Source organism: Moschus berezovskii, chromosome 21, assembly GCF_049115385.1.
Source record: "Moschus berezovskii isolate FMDL1 chromosome 21, NW_MosBer_1.0, whole genome shotgun sequence".
Taxonomy (NCBI): Eukaryota; Metazoa; Chordata; class Mammalia; order Artiodactyla; family Moschidae; genus Moschus; species Moschus berezovskii.
The window spans coordinates 24,409,150-24,427,967 of record NC_142480.1 but is presented as its reverse complement, the minus strand read 5'-3'; the positions used below and the strand labels follow the sequence as shown (position 1 = coordinate 24,427,967).

The 18,818-nt window shown below is 46.0% G+C and overlaps 1 long non-coding RNA gene across 2 annotated transcripts; it reads left to right on the top strand.

Annotated features, from left to right (window-relative positions):
• The first annotated feature begins 6,623 nt into the window (after window positions 1-6,623).
• On the top strand, window positions 6,624-16,731 carry LOC148774513 (uncharacterized). 2 transcript variants are annotated; one of them, XR_016035698.1, is made up of 4 exons: window positions 6,624-6,791; window positions 7,521-7,655; window positions 7,761-7,856; window positions 15,773-16,731. It is a non-coding gene; the product is annotated as an uncharacterized LOC148774513 (long non-coding RNA). The 2 variants fall into 2 exon arrangements; XR_016035699.1 differs by lacking the exon at window positions 15,773-16,731 and adding an exon at window positions 8,257-8,388.
• Window positions 16,732-18,818: the final 2,087 nt, after the last annotated feature.

Genomic DNA, 18,818 nt, shown 5'->3' with positions numbered 1-18,818 from the left:
CCCAGCAAGGGTTTCTCTTGGACTAGTGGCCCCTCCCTGCAGCAGCCTGGCAGTGGGAATAGCCCACAACTCCACGTGGCAAAGGAGCAACTCTAAGGCCCTTTCACACCCATCGAGGTTGGTTTATTTTAATCCATTTTATCCCCAGTTTTAATCCATTTTTATCTCCACTTGAGCATTAGAATGCAGTTTGGGGACTTTCCTGGTGGTCTAAGACTCAAATACTCCTAATGCAGGGGGTCCAGATTTGATCCTTGGTCAGGGAACTAGATCCCACATGTTGCAACTAAGAGCCTGCATGCCAAAACAAAAGATACTGCATGCCAAAACTAAGACCCAGTGCAGCCAAATAAATTAATTTTTAAATCAAGAATGCAATTTGGAATTGGAGGCATGATGGTTACATCTGGGAAAAGGTAATTATTCCACATGTGATCTTTATAACCAGCCTGCCTGTGAGAATGTGGGAAGGATAATTATTACCTCTAATTTACAGATAGGAACCCTGAGGACCAGAGACTAAGGTCACTCAGCTGTTGCTCTGTCTTCTGAATCCCAACTCAGAGCCACCTTTTACCACCAGGTATACACAGAAGCAGATGCCTGGCACACAGGCTAGAGGAGGCAGGGCTCAAGAGAGAGTTTCTGGGGACATCTCTTCCCAGGGAACACAAGCCAGGAGACCCATGGCTCCGCTGAATGGCTGGTCTGCTCTGGGTGTTGAGACAGCCTATAAGCTGTGGTCTCCTGGGGTGGGAAACTGTGCACCACCTCTGGGCCAACACATGGTCACAGCTGATAGTGAGGTAACTGACCATGTTACAATGTCCTGGACACACTTCACATGCTTTCCAGAGAGGGACTTATTGAATCCTCATAAAACCCTAGAAGGCAAATCTGATTTTCTTTTACAGATAAAAGGACGGAGGCATAGAGAGGTTAAGAAACATGTCCGAGGTTACACAGCTAGGAAGTAGCCAATAAATGTTGCTTTCCCTCAACTCTTTTTGAACTATTGACTCCTGTGGGAAGAAAATGAGACTGGTCCCTACATCTGTGCCCTGAACATGAAAACAAGTGTCCCTAACCCGTTTTGTCATCTGTCTGCTTACGAAGGTGCACTCTTGCTTGGCAGGTACAATGAAGGGTGGTTTACTGGAATTGTAAAAGCAAAATTCCTTTTAGTATTTTATGTTGTTGGGATAAGAAGTACAGGGGTTTTCATTTTTCGGCTATTTGCAGTCATAGGTGCTTTCCATCAGCTCGGACTCTGCACAAGCCTGACCCGGAAAAGTCCACGTGATCTAGGGCTTTTCTGGCCAGAAGACCTGGCATGCACCAGCTGCAGATAGCACTGCCCTCAGGACTGTGGCCTCAGTGAATGGCTGGAGAACACAAACCCAACCCAGCATGAGCCCCGGTGTTTTAGGGTAACTTATTTTTTAAATTAATTACTTTAATATATGTATTATTGAAGTAGAGTTGACTTACAGTGTTTCAGGTGGACCGCACGGTGAGTCCGTTATACATATACACATATATTGTTTTCGAAAGTGCTTTCTGTTATAGGTTATTCCAAGATATTGACTATATAGTTCTCTGTGCTGTTAGGGCAACTGCCTGCATCTGGACGCAGCTGTCTGTTGCAGTTGGCTCTACACCGCAGTGCTGGATGTTTGTCCCTGGGGCTCCTCTCACCAGGACGCCCTTCTCCGCAGAGGACCAGGCTGGGCTCAGCCTGGGGGCACACAGCGCAGATGCGCAGCAGGAGAGAGTGAGGCTGGCCTACTCCCTTACCCCACTGCAGGCTCTCTGGGCTCAGGTCCCACCAGGCTGCCTGGAGTCCTGCCAGGCCAGGCCTCAGGGAACACAGAAGCTGCTGTGAGGCCTGAGCCATGATCCTCATCTTTCTAAGTGTTAGTCGCTCAGTCGTGTCTGACTCTTTGCAACCCCATGGACTGTAGCCTGCCAGGCTCCTCGATCCATGGGAATTCTCCAGGCAAGAATACTGGAATGGGTTGCTATTTCCTTCTGCAGGGTATCTTCCCAACCCAGGGATCGAACTCAGGTGTCCTGCATTGCAAGCAGATTCTTTACCATCTGAGCCACCTCTAAACAGCCCCTTTATTAAGCTCTCCAATTACCCACCCTGCAGGCGAGGGCTGGTTGCGGCCTGTTACATCTTTGATGTGCACAACAGTTATCCTCCCGACCCTCTCCTCTCATCCAGCCCATCCGCCCACTGTATCAAGTCAAAGTGACCTCCACCGACTCCACCCTCCGTCCTGAGGGGCCCGGAGCCCGGGAGATCCCAGCTCTTTGGGTTTAATGGAACTGATGGGCCTGGCGACTGGTAAGTCGGGTTATTTCCTGGGGGAGGTCCGGCAGGAAACTGAGAGATGGATGTGCCCGAGCGCAGACCTCCAGGGTGTAGAGCCTCGGTAGGCACGGGGCGGTCGGGCCATCCACGGGTCGGGCTGAGACCTCTGCTCGGTCAGGGCCTGTGCTGCGGGCCTCCGGGCGCACGTGACCTCCAGGAGCGTACAGGGTGAGAACAACCGCTCTCCCACCGGCTCTGCAAACACGAGGGCGGGGCGCCGCCGCCCAGCTCCCGCCTCAGCCTGAGACCGGCAGGGGGGAGGCCGCGCCCCGCGCTCCCGGGAACGCGGTCCCTTTTGGCAGGGACTGCACCCAGGATACTGACCGCCGGCCTGTCAGCTCTAAGAGAAACAGGAAACGCTCCTAGGCCGGTCCCTTCTTGGCACTCTGGTCTTTTTCCAGGTCCAGAAAGCAATTTCAAACGCACCCTGTTACAGCAATACATGAGTAAGCTCTGTCCTGTTGGGGCTTCTCCCCCAGGTGCCCGGATGTATGGCTTGACAGGTGCGGGCAGGGACTGGGAGTAAAGGGTCCTAGACTTTGCAAGCAGGAGGAGAAGTTGATAAGCTTCTGACCACCTCCCTAATCACCTTATTTTGTAGACAAGGAAGGGACCTGGATTGCAGAATCTTACTGGAAACCAGGACTCCCAGCACCCAGAAGCACCCTTGCACCCAACCCTGCTCTCTGGCTCTGAGCTGTTTTCTGAGCAGTTTTTCTAAACCTCTTGCTGAAGGCCCACAGGCTCAGGTCAAAGAAGCTTTGTTGAAAAGTTGTTGCTCAGAAGCCGGGGAGAGACGATCCTGGCACATTAAGGAAAGTAGATACTGCCTCCTGAAGCCCTTCCTGATGAGCCCTGTGGGAGTACATCCCTTTTCTTAAATCCTCTGTTTCTCAGGATCTCCCAAAGTAAACTGTGAACTCTAACCTTCACCTGGGTCCGTCCACATTGCCTGGAGAATTTCAGTTCTTCCTGCACAGTACAATGTTGGCAATGATTCCTAGGCAACATTCCAGCCTGCCTCATACCCAGCCTGAGCAGTGTGCGTTGAATTTGGCTGCATAGTCATCCTAGAACAGAAGCCACAGCAATCTGTTAAAGCAGGGGATTAAAGAAGGACTGGGTGACGATGCCCAGACCAGGGATGAGGGTGGGCACTAATAGGGATTGTTTTCTGAAGCAAAGCAGATAAGACTTTCTCTTATCCCCACTACCCTACAACCAGTATCAGTGGTTGTATTATTGAGAGCTTATGGATCCTGCATTTTTGGATTGCTTCTTTCAACCGTGCAGGTTGTAACTACCAAAGCCCCAGTTTAAAGGTGAGCAAACTGAGGCACAGAAAAGTTAAGTGGTGTGCTCAAGGCTTCATGGCTGGCAAGCGGTGAGGCTCGGAGGCCTCCGTTAACTACTCCATTCTACTGCCCCCTCCTCCCCAAAGTGATTTCCATGGTGGCCTCCCTGCCTTTGAGGGCACTGAGGTACCCGCTGAGCAGAGAGTCACAAAGGCGGCCCAGGCAAGGCAGACTCCAAGATCAAACAGCTTTTTCTTTGTTGTGTTTTTTCCATGACCCCTGAGCTGTGAGAAGTCCTTGCCCAGCCTGTACCCATGGTTGCCCAGCGGGCCTCTGAGGTGAAAGGTTAGAATTGAGAGGACAGCATGAGGAATGCATCCAGCCACCCCAACCCTATCCGTGGCACTGCCTACTGTAGGCGGGCTGGGGAAGGGTTGTCATGGAACCCTCACCAGAGAGCTTGGTTATTAAAACAGACTGCAAATAATAAGGCTGGAACCAAGCCAAGATGCAGGACCGGGAAGCCAGAAAAAATAGGAAACGTAGCTCCCTTATGAAGATCACAGAGGCTTGGTTCAGGGAGCAGCTGGAACAAAAAGTTCCAATTAAAACTCAAAGTAGCCACTGCAGGAGACAGTGTTGGACGAAAGAACACTGTGTAGCCAGTCCCACGTTTCCCAGGGCAGGGCCTGGGCCATCTTTCCTATGTCTGTGGATGGAGTCCACAGCACAGAAAAAGGGCACGTCCTGGTTAGAACTTCCTGAACCTGAAGCAGCCCTAGCTGTCAACACCTGTGCTTTCCAATCTCCTGTGACATTTACTAGGCCACTCATTGTACTAATTTCTTAATTTAAGAAAAATGGAAACAGTCTTGGGAAATCTAGGAAGCTCATTGCAGGAATACCTCAGAAAGATGACTCAGCACTTCTCCATTTCACAAAGGGAACCAGAAGTTTCGTAAATACAACGTTGTTCTTTCTAAATAAGGCGATTGAACCAGGAACCTGACACCTAAACTTTTTGCTGAGTGCCCCTGGGGCTCAGTTAGAAGATTCTTTGTTGGCAGGAGGAGCGCTCTCACCTTTTCAAAAATAGTTGAGTCTGGAATGGCTGAGAGACTCGACTCAGCCGAGGATCACGAGTTGGCTCAGGCCTGGTATCCAGCATGTTTTTCTGGAACACCAGAGATTGTTGAACTATTGATCCGTTTCTCAGACCAGAAGCAATAGTGCCAACAGAAAATTTTCCTGGGAATAGGACATGAACCTGTGCGTAGAGTATGCTCAGTTGTGTCCAGCCCTGCAACCCTATGGACTGTAGCCCACCAGGCTTCTCTGTCCACGATATTTCCCTTGCAAGAATACTGGAGTGGGTTGCTATTTCCTTCTTCAGGGGATCTTCCTGATTCAAGGATCAAATCCGAGTCCTTTGTTTCTCCTGCACCAGCAGGTAGATTCTTTACCACTGTGCCAACTGGGAGGCCCAAATAGGACATGAAATCCCAATCAAAAGCAAGTGTCCAAAAAAATCTTTTAATGACAGCATGATCAGTGGTTTTCTAGTTTGTTCACCGTGATCCATTTGCTCTTATAAATGTGTTTTGTAACAGGTATATGAACATTAACTATAATTCATCAAGAAATTAGATGAGTGGAAATAGAGTTTTACGTTTCTGTAGTAGCTTGTTTTGCTGAGTTACTTAAGTTGTTTATTTTTAAAAAGTACTTTCCCAGATGTCATGCCCTCCTTACCAGTGCTGTAATTTTCCTAATTTTGTACAGGCCTCACATATGATGTATTGTAGCCAGTGAGAGTTCAATCAACTTTAGAACGTCCCAGCTGTACGTCACATCATATCACCTGCTTGCAGATTGCAACCACAGCATGGTTTGGTCTGGAGCTGACTGGAAGCGTTGAGAGAGTTCAAGACTTGTCCGAGAGTCCCCCAAAATCTCCCTGAGCCAGGGAACTGAGCCCAGCACTGCTGCAAACCCCAGGGACTCAGGACTGGGGTGGTTTCTAAGGCTGGATTTCTTCTTGCTCACATACACACGCACATATGCATAGTTGTTTATCAAGTGTAGCTTCTTCCTTACTGAGAACCACCTTTCTATAAAAAGAGGATGTCAGTTGCTTCTCTTGGAAGCCATACCAGCCTTTAGTTGGCCCTGGTACTTCTTGCATTCGGCCTGCCCCTCTCTGGGCTGGGAGTCACAAGCATTGCTCCCAGGAGCAGCCTGGCACTGGTTTTCCCCAAGGACTAGAAGTTCTCAAGGACAGGAGCCACAGCACACTTTTTGAAACTCCTTACAGCACTTTCAAAAAGTATATATACTTGAAAAGTAACCAAGGGAGCAGCAAATGTTTGCTCTACTTTTAAAGCGTCCCTAGTCTTGGTTCATGGTATGTTTATGTATTTTTACACAGACTTGATCCTGTGTTTTCCTCCTTTCTGTCTTAACATTCTGCAGTGTACACAGCTCACATTTCCCTGTGGTTCAGTTATTTCTTACTATGTAGTGTAAACTACCCCAACATTTGGTGGCTGAAAGCAACCTTGATTTATGATTCCTCAAGATCCTGTGGGTTGGCGGGGGGTTCTTCTGTGCCATATAGTATTACTCAGGTGGCTCCTTCAGCCGGGAGTTCACCTGGGCCCCTCTGTTCCTCTTTTTGAATTGCCTCATTCACAAAGTGTCTCCTCCTCCCACTGGCTAGTCAGGGCTTCCTTAAAGCATGGCAGCTGGGTCCCAAGAGAGACACTTTCCAAGAGAACAGATCTGAAGCACCAGCGCTGATAAAGGCTGCTCTCTCATCATGCTTCCTTGGGCTTGTTGGCCATCATCAGGCATCTGGTTAAGGCCAGAGAGGATGTGGGAGGGAGTGCACAAGGGGACAGATTCTAGGAGACAGGCTTCCTGGGAGGGCGCAGTCTATCTACCACACGGGAATAGCCTGCCACCACTTCCTTCTTATTCCAGCAGACAAGTAATAGTTATGGATTTGACATTTTCAGGCTCAACTCTTTGACAGCGGACCTGATGTTGGCATTGTGACTTTGCAGGGATGACATTAGACTCGTGCCTCCAGGCTAGTGCTGAAGAATCACTTACCAGTGAGTGAGCCTGGCTGTCAACAGAGCACCTGACTCTTACCAAGGCTGGGATGGCCTCCATTTATCTTGGTTACAGGGTAGCTCTTGTAAAGTTGTGACAGGGGTTGAGGGGAGAAATCAATAGTTTTTTATTTGTGGGGCTGGGGAGGAGGACTTCATGTGAGAGGTAAAACTAGTGATGGTGGAAAAGGTGCACGAGTAAGCACAAGATCTAAAGGGACTCTCGGTGATGACATGATTCCAGGGGTGAGGAGACGGCTGTTTCCTAATGTTCAGATTTGGAGATGAGCAAAGATATTGAAACATATCCATTGCAAATGTCAGGTGGCTGCTGTCTTCTTGTAATAACTTTTTGCAGGGGGTGTAAGGGGGAGGGATAAATTAGGAGTATGGGACCAACAGATATATACTACTAAATATAAAATAGATAAAAAACAAGGATTTACTCCATAGCACAGAGAACTATCTTCAGTATTTTGTAATAACCTATAATGGAAAAGAATCTGAAAAAGAGTATATATATATATATATATATATGTGTGTGTGTGTGTGTGTATATATTTGTATGTATATATATTTGTGTATCTATATATAACTGAATCACTTTCTGTGTACCTGAAATGAATAGATCAGCTTACACTTCAATAATAAATAATCTTTTGCTGATATGAATATAATTTAAATATAAAAGGAAAATAATTCACCCCGTGGCAACTTTCCCATCTCCAGAGCTGCTTTCTGAACACCTTTCAAAGAAGGTCCGCACAGCCAGGACCACTCACCCGCCCAGCAGCGGTCAGTGACTCGCAGCCCTGTCACTTGTGTTTTTTCCCAGGCTGTGCTCATATTCCTGCATGAAATACTGTAAGTGTAAACACGGGGTAGGTACATTTTGTGTTCTTTTAAAAATTCATCATACCTTCCTTTTTCCTATTCCATATCACAGTTGGCGTAACTCTTCCTCTGCAGGTGGACATCTATCTAGGCTTTCTACACTGTTGCTATTATAAATAGTACTGCTCGAAACATCTTTGCAAGTCTTTTATTTTAGATGATTTCCTGAAGGTAAGAAATTTATACTCCCTGACCCACTTACCTCTAAAGTGTATATATGGGTAATTCTTGTTGCTTATTTCCAAACTGTTCCTAGACCCAAGCCACCCAAATACATTCCAGATGTATTGGAGTCAGATATGAAAAAAACAAACACCCCCACCCCCACTATGAAATCTAAAGGAAAACAGTAGAAAATAATATAATTGTTGGAAGTGAAAACTTTCTAAGTCTAAAAGGAAAATGATCATGCAAGAAAAGATTGATAGAGTTGATTTAAAAACGTATTTTAAGCCACACTGAGGTGAGTAAAGACCGTTTCCTGTGGCAATGAGGGAAATACACCTCCAAGCAAAGGCTGATGTCCTCTGCATTCCATTGAAATATAGGTAATGAAAAAATCCCTTTCCAGGAACATCACAGAAGTAATGTGATACTCTGCTTGGAAACCAGCTTGAGAATATATGTGGTACACCTGAAATGAACATTTCAACTAAATCTGATGCTGTAATTATAAAGTCTTTAAGAATTTAAATAAAGCCTGGTAAAAGATATTGATAAGTAAAGTGACAAAGTATTAAAATTCTTATGGTATCATTAAGTAGGAAAGAAAAAACAGCATTCCTTCAATATAAATAAAAGATACAAGTAGACAAATCACAAATAAAAGCAGAGTTCAGTTCAGTTGCTCAGTTGTGTCTGACTCTTTGCACCCCATGGACTGCAGCAGGCCAGGCTTCCCTGTCCATCACCAACTCCCAGATCTTGCTCAAACTCATGTCCATTGAGTCAGTGATGCCAGCCAACCATCTCATCCTCTCTCGCTCCCTTCTTCTCCTGCCTTCAATCTTTCCCAGCATCAGGGTCTTTTCCAGTGAGTCAGTTCTTTACATCAGTTGGTTGAAGTATTGGACTTTCAGCTTCAGCATCAGTTCTTCCAGTGAATATTCAGGACTGATTTCCTTGAGGATTGACTGGTTGGATCTCCTTGCAGTCCAAGGGACTCTCAAGAGTCTTCTCCAACACCACAGTTCAAAAGCATCAATTCTTGAGCGGTCAGCTTTCTTTATAGTCCAACTCTCACATCCATACATGACTACTGGAAAAACCAAAGTTTTGACTAGACAGACCTTTGTCAGCAAAGTAACGTCTCTGCTTTTTAATATGCTGTCTATGTTGGTCATAGCTTTTCTTCCAAGGAGCAAGCGTCTTTTACTCTTATGGCTGCAGTCACCATCTGCAGTGATTTTGGAGACCCCCAGAAATAAAGTCTCTCACTGTTTCTATTGTTTCCCCATCTATTTGCCATGAAGTGATGTGTCCGGATGCCATGGTCTTAGTTTTCTGAATGTTGAGCTTCAAGTCAACCTTTTCACTCTCCTCTTTCACTTTCATCAAGAGGCTTTTTAGTTGCTCTTCACTTTCTGCCATAAGGGTGGTGTCATCTGCATATCTGAGGTTATTGATATTTCTCCCAGCAATCTTGATTCCAGCTTGTGCTTCATCCAGACTGGGCATTTTGCGTGATTTACTCTGCATAGAAGTTAAATAAGCAGGGTGACAATATACAGCCTTGACGTACTCCTTTTCCAGTTTGGAACCAGGCTGTTGTTCAATGTCCAGTTCTAACTGTTGCTTCTTGACCTGCATACAGATTTCTCAGGAGGGAGGTCAGGTGGCCTGGTATTCCCACCTCTTTAAGAATTTTCCAAAGTTTGTTATGATCTACATAACTTAGCTTTGGTGTAATCAATAAGCAGAAGTAGACATTTTTCTAGAATTCTCTTTTTTGATGTAACAGATGTTGGCAATTTGATCCCTTTTCTAAATCCGGCTTGAACAACTGGAAGTCCACGGTTCACATACTGTTGAAGCCTGGCTTGGAGAATTTTGAGCATTACTTGCTAGTGTGTGAGATGAGTGCAATTGTGCAGTAGTTTGAACACTCTTTGGCATTGCCTTTCTTTGGGATTGGAATGAAGACTGACCTTTTCCAGTCCTGTGGCCACTGCTGAGTTTTCCAAATTTGCTGGCATATTGAGTGCAGCACTTTCACAGCATCATCTTTCAGGATCTGAAAGAGCTCAACTAGAATTCCATCACCTCCACAAGCTTTGTTCTTAGTGATGCTTCCTAAGGCCCACTTGACTTTGCATTCCAGGATGTCTGGCTCTAGTCCAGTGATCACACCATCATGGTTATCTGGGTCATGAATATCTTTTTTGTACAGTTCCTCTGTGTGTTCTTGCCACCTCTTCTTAATATCTGCTTCTGTTAGATCCATACCATTTCTGTCTTTTATTGTGCCCATCTTTGCATGAAATGTTTCCTTGGTATCTCTAATTTTCTTGAAGAGATCTCTAGTCTTTCCCATCTATTGTTTTCCTCTGTTTTTTTGCTTTGATCACTGAGGAAGGCTTTCTTATCTCTCCTTGCTATTGTTTGGAACTCTGGATTCAAATGGGTATATCTTTCTTTTTTCTTCTTTGCCTTTCACTTCTATTCTTTTCTCAGCTATTTGTAAGGCCTCCTCAGACAACCATTTCCCCTTTTTGCATTTCTTTTTCTTGGGGATGGTTTTGATCACTATGTCACGAACCTCCGTCCATAGTTCTTCAGGCACTCTGTCTATCAGATCTAATCCCTTGAATCTATTTGTCATTTCCACTGTATAATCATAAGGGATTTGATTTAGGTCATACTTGAATGGTCTAGTGGTTTTCCCTTCTTACTTCAATTTAAGTCTGAATTTGGCAGTAAGGAGTTCATGTCAGCTCCTGCTCTTGTTTTTGCTGACTGTATAGAGTTTCTTCATCTTTTGCTACAAAGAATATAATCAGTCTGATTTTGGTATTGACCATCTGGTGGTGTCCATGTGTAGAATCTTCTCTTGTGTTGTAGGAAGAGGGTTTTTGCTATGACCAGTGTGTTCTCTTGGCAGAACTCTGTTAGCCATTGCCCTGCTTCATTTTGTACTCCAAGGCCTAATTTGCCTGTTACTCTAGGTATCTCTTTACTTCCTATTTTTGCATTCCAGTCCCCTACGATGAAAAGGACATTTTTTGGGGGTGTTAATGCTAGAAGGTCTTGTAGGTCTTCATAGAACTGTTCAGCTTCAGATTCTTCAGCATTACTGGTTGGGGCATAGACTTGGATTACTGTGACACTGAACGATTTGCCTTGGAAATGAATAGAGATCATTCTGTCATTTTTGAGATTGCACCCAAGTACTACATTTTGGACTCTTTTGTTGACTATGAGGGCTACTCCATTTTATTAGAAGAAATAAAAGCACAATTATTATTAAATAATCAAAAAAGATATGATAATCAAAGAAATGCACATTTAAAAGAAGACATACTTTTCCATCTATCACATTAGCTGACTTCAAAAATGTATCACATACAGGATTAGAAAAAAAAGTGCTGTTGCAGCACAAGTGTTCTTACTAACCCACTGCCTGGAGAAGGGAGACTGGCTTTCTGAGAGGGCACTGATTTGGCAATAGATGTAAGAACTGAGCAAGCACATGCCCTTCGACCCAGTACTTGCCCTTGTGAAACACTTCCCTAAGTATATAAGCTTAAATGCGTAAGATGCTCTATATTCAACATTATTTCAAGTACTAAAAGAAGAAAATAAACTAAATATCTAATGTTAGAGACATGATTAAGTCCATTACAATAGTCACTTGTTGAACGTTACGCAACACAGTCTGCTGACTGTGATGATGCTGAGCAGGAGAAATGAAGGCATGGAACAAAGCCTAGAGCATGATGACCGTTATATAAATGAGAATGAAGTCAGCTCTGCCAGGACTGGTACCAGGCGCTGGTTATGTGCCATTTAAGTATATGAAAGTATATATGATGCATCGGGTGCCACAGGTGGTAGTTAAAGGGGATTTCTGTTTTATGTCTAGAGTCCTATTTCATTCTGAAAGGAGGAAAGCATTGCAAGTAAATATCATAAAATGTGATATGCCTGGAGGGGAAATGCTTTGATTGAGATGTACCAATGTGATGGAATCAAAAAAGGCGTGCTTAAGAATCCTGGGGAAGATGAGGAAGGGGTTCTGCAGGCTGAAGAGGAGTTGGCCAGTTGCAGCCAGATGCATGGGCTGCTGGGTAGGGGACAGAGGCCTTTCGGGCATAGGGACCAGAAGAAGCAAGGGTGCACAGAGAGACTGGGAGGTCGGGCAGCCAGGGTCTGCTTACAAACGGCCTTGTGACCACCCAAAGGACCTTATGCTTCATCTTGAGGGTGCTGGGAGGCTCACTCGGGGGCTCTGAGAAGGTCAACTGGGGGAGAGAGGGACCCAAGGAGGCAGGGACCATCCTGAGGAGTCCTGGAAGCTCGGTGGTCAGCCCACCAGTCACTCACCTGCCCATAGCAGGCTCTCCCTCTCGTGGGCAGGAGCATCAGATCCAGTTGGAAGGTCCTGGAGCTCAGAGATCCCTGGCAAGCCCTTCTGGGCGGTCACAGTGGAAAGTGGTATCAGGAGAGGAATAGTGGCAGTCAGAGGTCTTGGCAAACTTCAGTGGGCTGGAAACACGGAGCAAGTGGAATCTAGTTGTCATTTTGGATCTAGTGTCTAGTGTCCACCGCCCCGTCCTAAAAGCACTCTGACCCCCTTTTTGGAGATTGCCTCGTCCCTACTTCCCTCAAAGAGAGCCATGGGGGCCAAATCCTTCCAGCTCCACCTCCACCCCAGCCCAGTCTTGACAGGGACATGGCCTCTGTCTGGTCAATCAGATGTTCTTACCCAGGTCTTCAGATCCTCAGTGAGTGAGCTGAGGGCAGCAGTTGGTTAGAAGTCATTTAAGGAAGCAGTTACAGGAGAGGTGACTGCAGCTTTGTCATCCTGGCCATGACCTTCTGGCTGACTGCTGCTGCTGCTGCTAAGTCGCTTCAGTCATGTCTGACTCTGTGTGACCCCATAGATGGCAGCCCACTAGGCTCACCCATCCCTGGGATTCTCCAGGCAAAGAACACTGGAGTGGGTTGCCATTTCCTTCTCCAATGTGTGAAAGTGAAAAGTGAAGTCACTCAGTCGTGCCTGACTCTTAGTGACCCCATGGACTGCAGCCTACCAGGCTCCTCCGTCCATGGGATTTTCTAGGCAAGAGTACTGGAGTGGAGCCCTCAATTCCTGACTTCCCTAAGTCTGGGCTCCCCAATCTCTTGTCCATCTTGTGAGCCCTCCATCCCCTGTGGGCTTCCACATTCTCCTTTGCTTCAAAATTAGCTGGAGCTGGTTAATGGCTTACAGACAGAGGCCAGGGCCTGAATCAACCACTCATCTGATGTGTTGATGTGTTGGTAATTGGGAGCTGGTTGGAGTACCCCACACTTTTCTCTTTGCAGTACCTAATTCATCCCCCATCACCTCCGCCAGATCTGTCTTTTCTCACCGCTGGACAACTGCAGCAGCTTGCTAGCTGGGCTCCCTTACAGCTCACTGTGCGTCCCAAACTCTGCCAAGTATCACTGTTGCACTTCATCCTGTGGCTTCCCTGCTCAGGAACCTAGTGTGACTCCTGATTGCCTGTAGGTCCAGTCCAGATGTGCATAGCCTTCTGTAATCTGGTCTTGCCCGTGCCATCTGCCCATAGGAGCTCTGTGGTCAGGCTCCAGGTGGGCACTCACCTTGGCACATTCTGCTGCTGGAAAGCCTTGTCCTTGCTCATCTGTCCAAACCCTGGCAAGAATTTGGGGCTGAGAGTTGGCTCTCTGGATCTGGTTCAATGCCCTCAGGAACTTGCCTTGGTGAGGGGGTGGTCACTGACCCTTCCTGGGGGCTGCTCCTGTTATCTGTAGAAGGCCTGGGATGGTTGCTGGTAGTTTCTCACAGTTCTGAATTGAACTAATACTATTCAAGGCCCCTTGCCCTGCTCCTTTTGTTCACCCTTTTTCTTCTTGAGGCCCTTGACATGCCTTTTTCCTCAGTACTAGGATTTTAAGGCATGCTCAACTAGGGGTTAATGTTTTTGAGAACAAACCAAAAATGGGAATAGTTTTTTCTTTTCCTGATAATTAAAGTAATAAATGCATGAAGTAGAGAGTAAAAGAACCCTCTCTGTTGAAAGTTTTAAAGTGTGATAGTAGCATTCGAGTTATACATTAAATATACAGTGTTTATCTTTCAGGGATAAATAGTAAGATATTTAAGGATGGACATATAATATGGTGACTGGTGTTACTTCTAATGAGACAGAGGTAAGGAAATGGAGAGGTATAAATGAAAACAAAATTGCCCATGAGTTGATAACTGAAGCTAGAGGTGAAAGTTCCTTTTAATATTCGACATTTGTATATATTTGAAATTCTCCATAATAAGTTACCAAAAACCCCTAAAAAACCCAACCACCCTAGAATCCAACCCCCCTGGAGATAACCCCTATTAACTTCTTGGGACATTTGTCTCTCAGTTTTGACATCTGAGTCCACTTCTTACATTTGGGGGATGCCCTAAGTTGAAGCAAAAATGCCAGGCACTCACGTTCCCAGCCTCCCTTGCACGGGCGCATGACCAAGACTCCAGCAATCACACCCTTCTGCCTAGACCTTGAATCACAGGCTAATAATGATGGGAGGGATTGTGTGGAATCCATTCCAGCCCCAGTGGAACAGGCCAGGCTGCAGTGATGAGCTCACCAGCTCTTTTCTCTTGACTCTTCATACTGATGGGATTACTGTGCAAGCTGTTCTGTGAGGTGTCTTTTTTTTCTCTTCTACTTGATAGCATGTGGAAGTGTCTTTGTGAGTGCACAGACCTCCTCCCTCCTTCATTTTTACAAACACAGTTGATGCTGCTACAGGAGCAAGGGTTTCCTCCTTCTTACCTTTGCTGCAAGTGGGTTGGTAGAGGAAAAGGAAGGGTCGTCATAATAAAAGTTCACTCTCCTCTCAGTGAGGCAGGGTGGGGACTGGGACAGCCTGAGGGTGTGCCCGGTCAGCTGCCACTCCTAACACGGGTTCCTGGCAAGGCCCCAGGAGAGGGGTATTCCTCACACTCTATAGGCAGTTTGTGCTTATGCCCCAAGCAGCTGGCAGCCTGGCCCACTGCTGACCATGGGAGCAGAGGTGTCGCTTTCCACAGCTCCATGAGGCTGATGGAAACCAGGAGCCTCCAGCTCACACCCAGGCCTGTGCCCACAAGAACCTTTAGTTTCCCACTTCGGGTCAGGCACCTCATTCAAGGTGTTTCCTAGTCCAGTCCTGTGGCATCTTTTGTGGGTCAGGTCTGCACTGAATGGGCTCCCCTCCCCATCAGGGGACCATGTCTGGAGGGTGAGATGGGTTGGGCGAGGGTGGAGCCCTGGGGCAAGGGACAAGGTCAGGAAGGGCACGAGGGAAGACTGGATACCCCAGTTTGTCTTTAGAGGATCTGGTTCCTCAGGTCCTGGTTGACCCTGAAAGGCGGAGGAAGGAGGGTGCTGCTTGGAGGGGACGCCCTGCTGTAGGGAGGGTTGTCAGATGCCTCTCAATGCTGCTGATGTGAGTAATCCTAATAGCAGGAGCTGGCAGCTACTGAGCCCCTGCTATGCATGGGGCACTTTTCCAAAGCTTTACGGACACCATTTGTGATGGTTAAGCGTCACAGCAACTCCTTTTGGCAGCTGCATCGCCCCGCTTTACAATGAGAAACAGAAGCAGAGAGGTTCAGCACTAACCCAGGGTCATGCGATAATACAGACCCGGGGTGGGGGATCCAGGCTGGTCTGAACCTCAAATGGCTGGGCAGTCATGCTGGCGGTGGCCTTTGAGCTGACAGCCACCAAAGGTGGTATCTGCTGGTCCTTTGAAAAGTGATCCTTGAAGCCCCCTTCCCTGGAGCCTCACAGGCGTTTGGTCACTGTACCCGTGTCCTACCCCGAATCAGCTGGAAACGTGTTCTAAACTTAATCATAAATTGCTTTGGACAGTGTTTCCCAGCAGGCTTGGAGGAGGCAGAACTTTCTCTCTCCTTCGCTGGTGGGTTCCTGCCATTTGCGCTCAAGAATCCTCCGGAGACAGCCCCTGAGCTGGATCCAGTGTCTGGAGCCTCCCTGGCAGCCGGAGGCCTCTCACATTGAAGCCTTGGCATGCCAAGACTGTGTCCACAGTTCTGGGTGAGTCTCCTATGCACTCTGTCAGTTACTTTTCAAACACTCCTAGGAGGTACCTTTCCAACTTTTCTAATAAGGAAATTCTCTAAAATAAAAGTACTAGTAACAAATAACTTCTCAGAGTTAATAGGGGTTTACTTGGCCGGCGGAGCTACTTGAGGTTAAACAGCAGCAGCAGTGGGTAATGCCAGTGGTTGAGGATCTTCAAGGGTCTTCAGCAGATGAGGGAGGCACCCAGACCAGCCTGATGAGAAAGAACTTTGCAGGCAGAAGGGGTGAAGTTTGGGTCCCAGCCCTGCCCCTCTGCTTGGCTGCATCACCTCAGACAAGTTACTAAACTCTGAACCTCAGTTTCCTCATCTACAAAATCGGGATAATAATTCTGCTGTCACCCTCCTTGCTGTAGTGATCACGTATATAAAATGCCTGGCATATAAAGACTGTCTGAGACATTATATCTTATTATTAGTCAGCAGTAGCTGGATTACATGGGTACTATGTAGTGGGGATTTGTGATTGTATCTAAGGCTTGTCAATTATGGGTAAAGTGATGAAACATGTGAAACTTGTTGTTTGATCCCCCTCCACTTCCTCTGGGCTCCCTGGGTACAGTCTCCTCTGTAAACTACCTATTGGCCCACCCCTAACACTCACCTGTCATTGCTCATAGATTCATATTCTGGATTTTTAGTCTTTTTAATTTGTCAAAATGTGCCCATCATTGTCCTTGTATTCCTCAGAACCTCTAGGCCTAATGGCTAATCAGTGGAGGCTGAAATTACCCCCTCCTGTCCCTAGTTTACTGTCTACGTTAACATGACTTTATTCTTCTATTGTTCATTGCGATAAGTTTGCTATTCCAGGACACTCTTGCCCAGACAAATAAACTTGGTTGTTAAATTACAGAAAGTTCCTGAAAGACCCATCAGCTCTTTAACAGGTGGCATCAACAGATAGTACATGCTGGAGATACTTCAAAACCCTCACCTCGAAATCCTCACCTTGCTGTTTTCAACCCCAAACTGCTATATCAGGAAGTTGCCCCAATCCTAGTCAAGCCCCTGAATGGAAAGACCTGCTTTAAGCCAGATTTGAAATTCTCATTGAGATATATATGCCCTTGCCTCTCCCTGCTCAGGGTGCAGTGGGAACACGGGTAAAGAGCCAAGTACAGAGGTTCCCTGGGGACACTGTTGCTGCATGCCTTGGGAAATGCTGCATACACCCCATACAGACTCTTCCCCGGTCAATCTGCTGGTGGGAGAGTCCTAGTTCTAGCCTCAAAGAGGCGACAGCTTTCTATTCCATATGACTTGTTAATTACATGATATTTACATATCTATAGTTTAGACCTCCCCAAGCCAGAGGTTTACTCAGTGTTTTGTGGAAGAGAACAACTGAGTTAATTGCAAATACACATAAAGGTTTTTGGAGCCCGAGCTACCCCACTGGCTAGGCCCTGTGTAACGTGCCATGTGGCAATGTCCTGCCTGGACAGTTGCCTCCTAAGGATGGAGGTGGAAAGTTGTTCAAAGGAGAACTTTAAAAACCAGCTTAAAACTGAATCAACACTAGAGCATTTCACCTGAAAGAAGATCATTCACTGGTCTTTGAAAGTTGCATTTGCTTGTTTGTTTTGGGTTCCCCTGGAGATGAACATTAAAATACTGCAAAGTTTTAAAATGTCTGACCAAAATGTCTAATGTGGTGACTTTGGGTAGACCTGGCTTCAGTCAGGAACAAACATAGATCACACAACTGGAAACTCCTGGAAGGAGAGACATGCCTCATTTCCTTTTATTTAGAATCTTATGAAACTTGATACTGAACATCCAGAGGAGATGAATTAGGATTCGGGTACAAATCTGCCTCAGTCCCATGCAATTGTTTGGTTTACTGAGGTTTCCCAAGGTCTTACATCTTGTATGCTCTGCATTATTATGGAGTTTTTACCAGATAATCTTTCATTAAGCAGCCCATCGAAGTTCAAACCATCCTTAAGTAACATTGATCCAATTTTGAAAGGACAAAAGTAGCAAAGGTGTAAGAAATAAAATCAGAATTGATGACCTGAAGTCATTTAGTTAAATGAATCTCCATGCATGTTGGGAGCTGCTTTATACCACAAGCTAGGAATGTGAACCCAGAGCCCACCCAAGCCTGGAGCTTCCATTTACTGGCTGTGTGACCTGAGCTGAGTTTCTTAACATGGCTGTGCCTTAGCTTCCTTTACAAAAAATATGAAAATAATAATAGTACCTACCTTACAGAGTGGTTTGAGGATCCCAGGACTTAATATTTATCAACCACTTAGAATAATGTCTGGCATAGAGCAAGTATTATGTACATGTGTAATACTGAATACATAAAAGTAAATTCAGGGACTTCCTGGTGGTCCACTGGTTAGAACTCTGAGCTTCCACTGCAGGGGGCAGAGGGTACAAAACGAAACTATAGCAACTTAAAAGCTTTCCAAAAATTTATCTTCAAATGGCTGAATATTTTCCATATAGACTCTATTCAGTGAATTTCTGAAATTAGGAAACATGAAATGCTGGCAACATTTAAGGGGAAGTGATTCTTTAAGGTCTTTCCTGATGCATTTTAGTCAGTGCTTATTAAGGCTTTTCATGTGCCTTTTTTCTATTTTTTTGTTCCTTGTTTGATTTTTTTCTTGTTAAGGTGTGTCATATTCTGATAAGGATATTGTGGGGACTTTGTCATCGGGAAGCCAACCCCTTTTCCCGTCGTCTCGAAGGAGGCCTGGTCAGGGCCCCTCCCAACACGCTGCAGCAACCTCATGAAAGGGACAAATAACCTTCTTTTAAAGCCAGCTTTTCTCCTTCTTGGGCTTCCCTTGTGG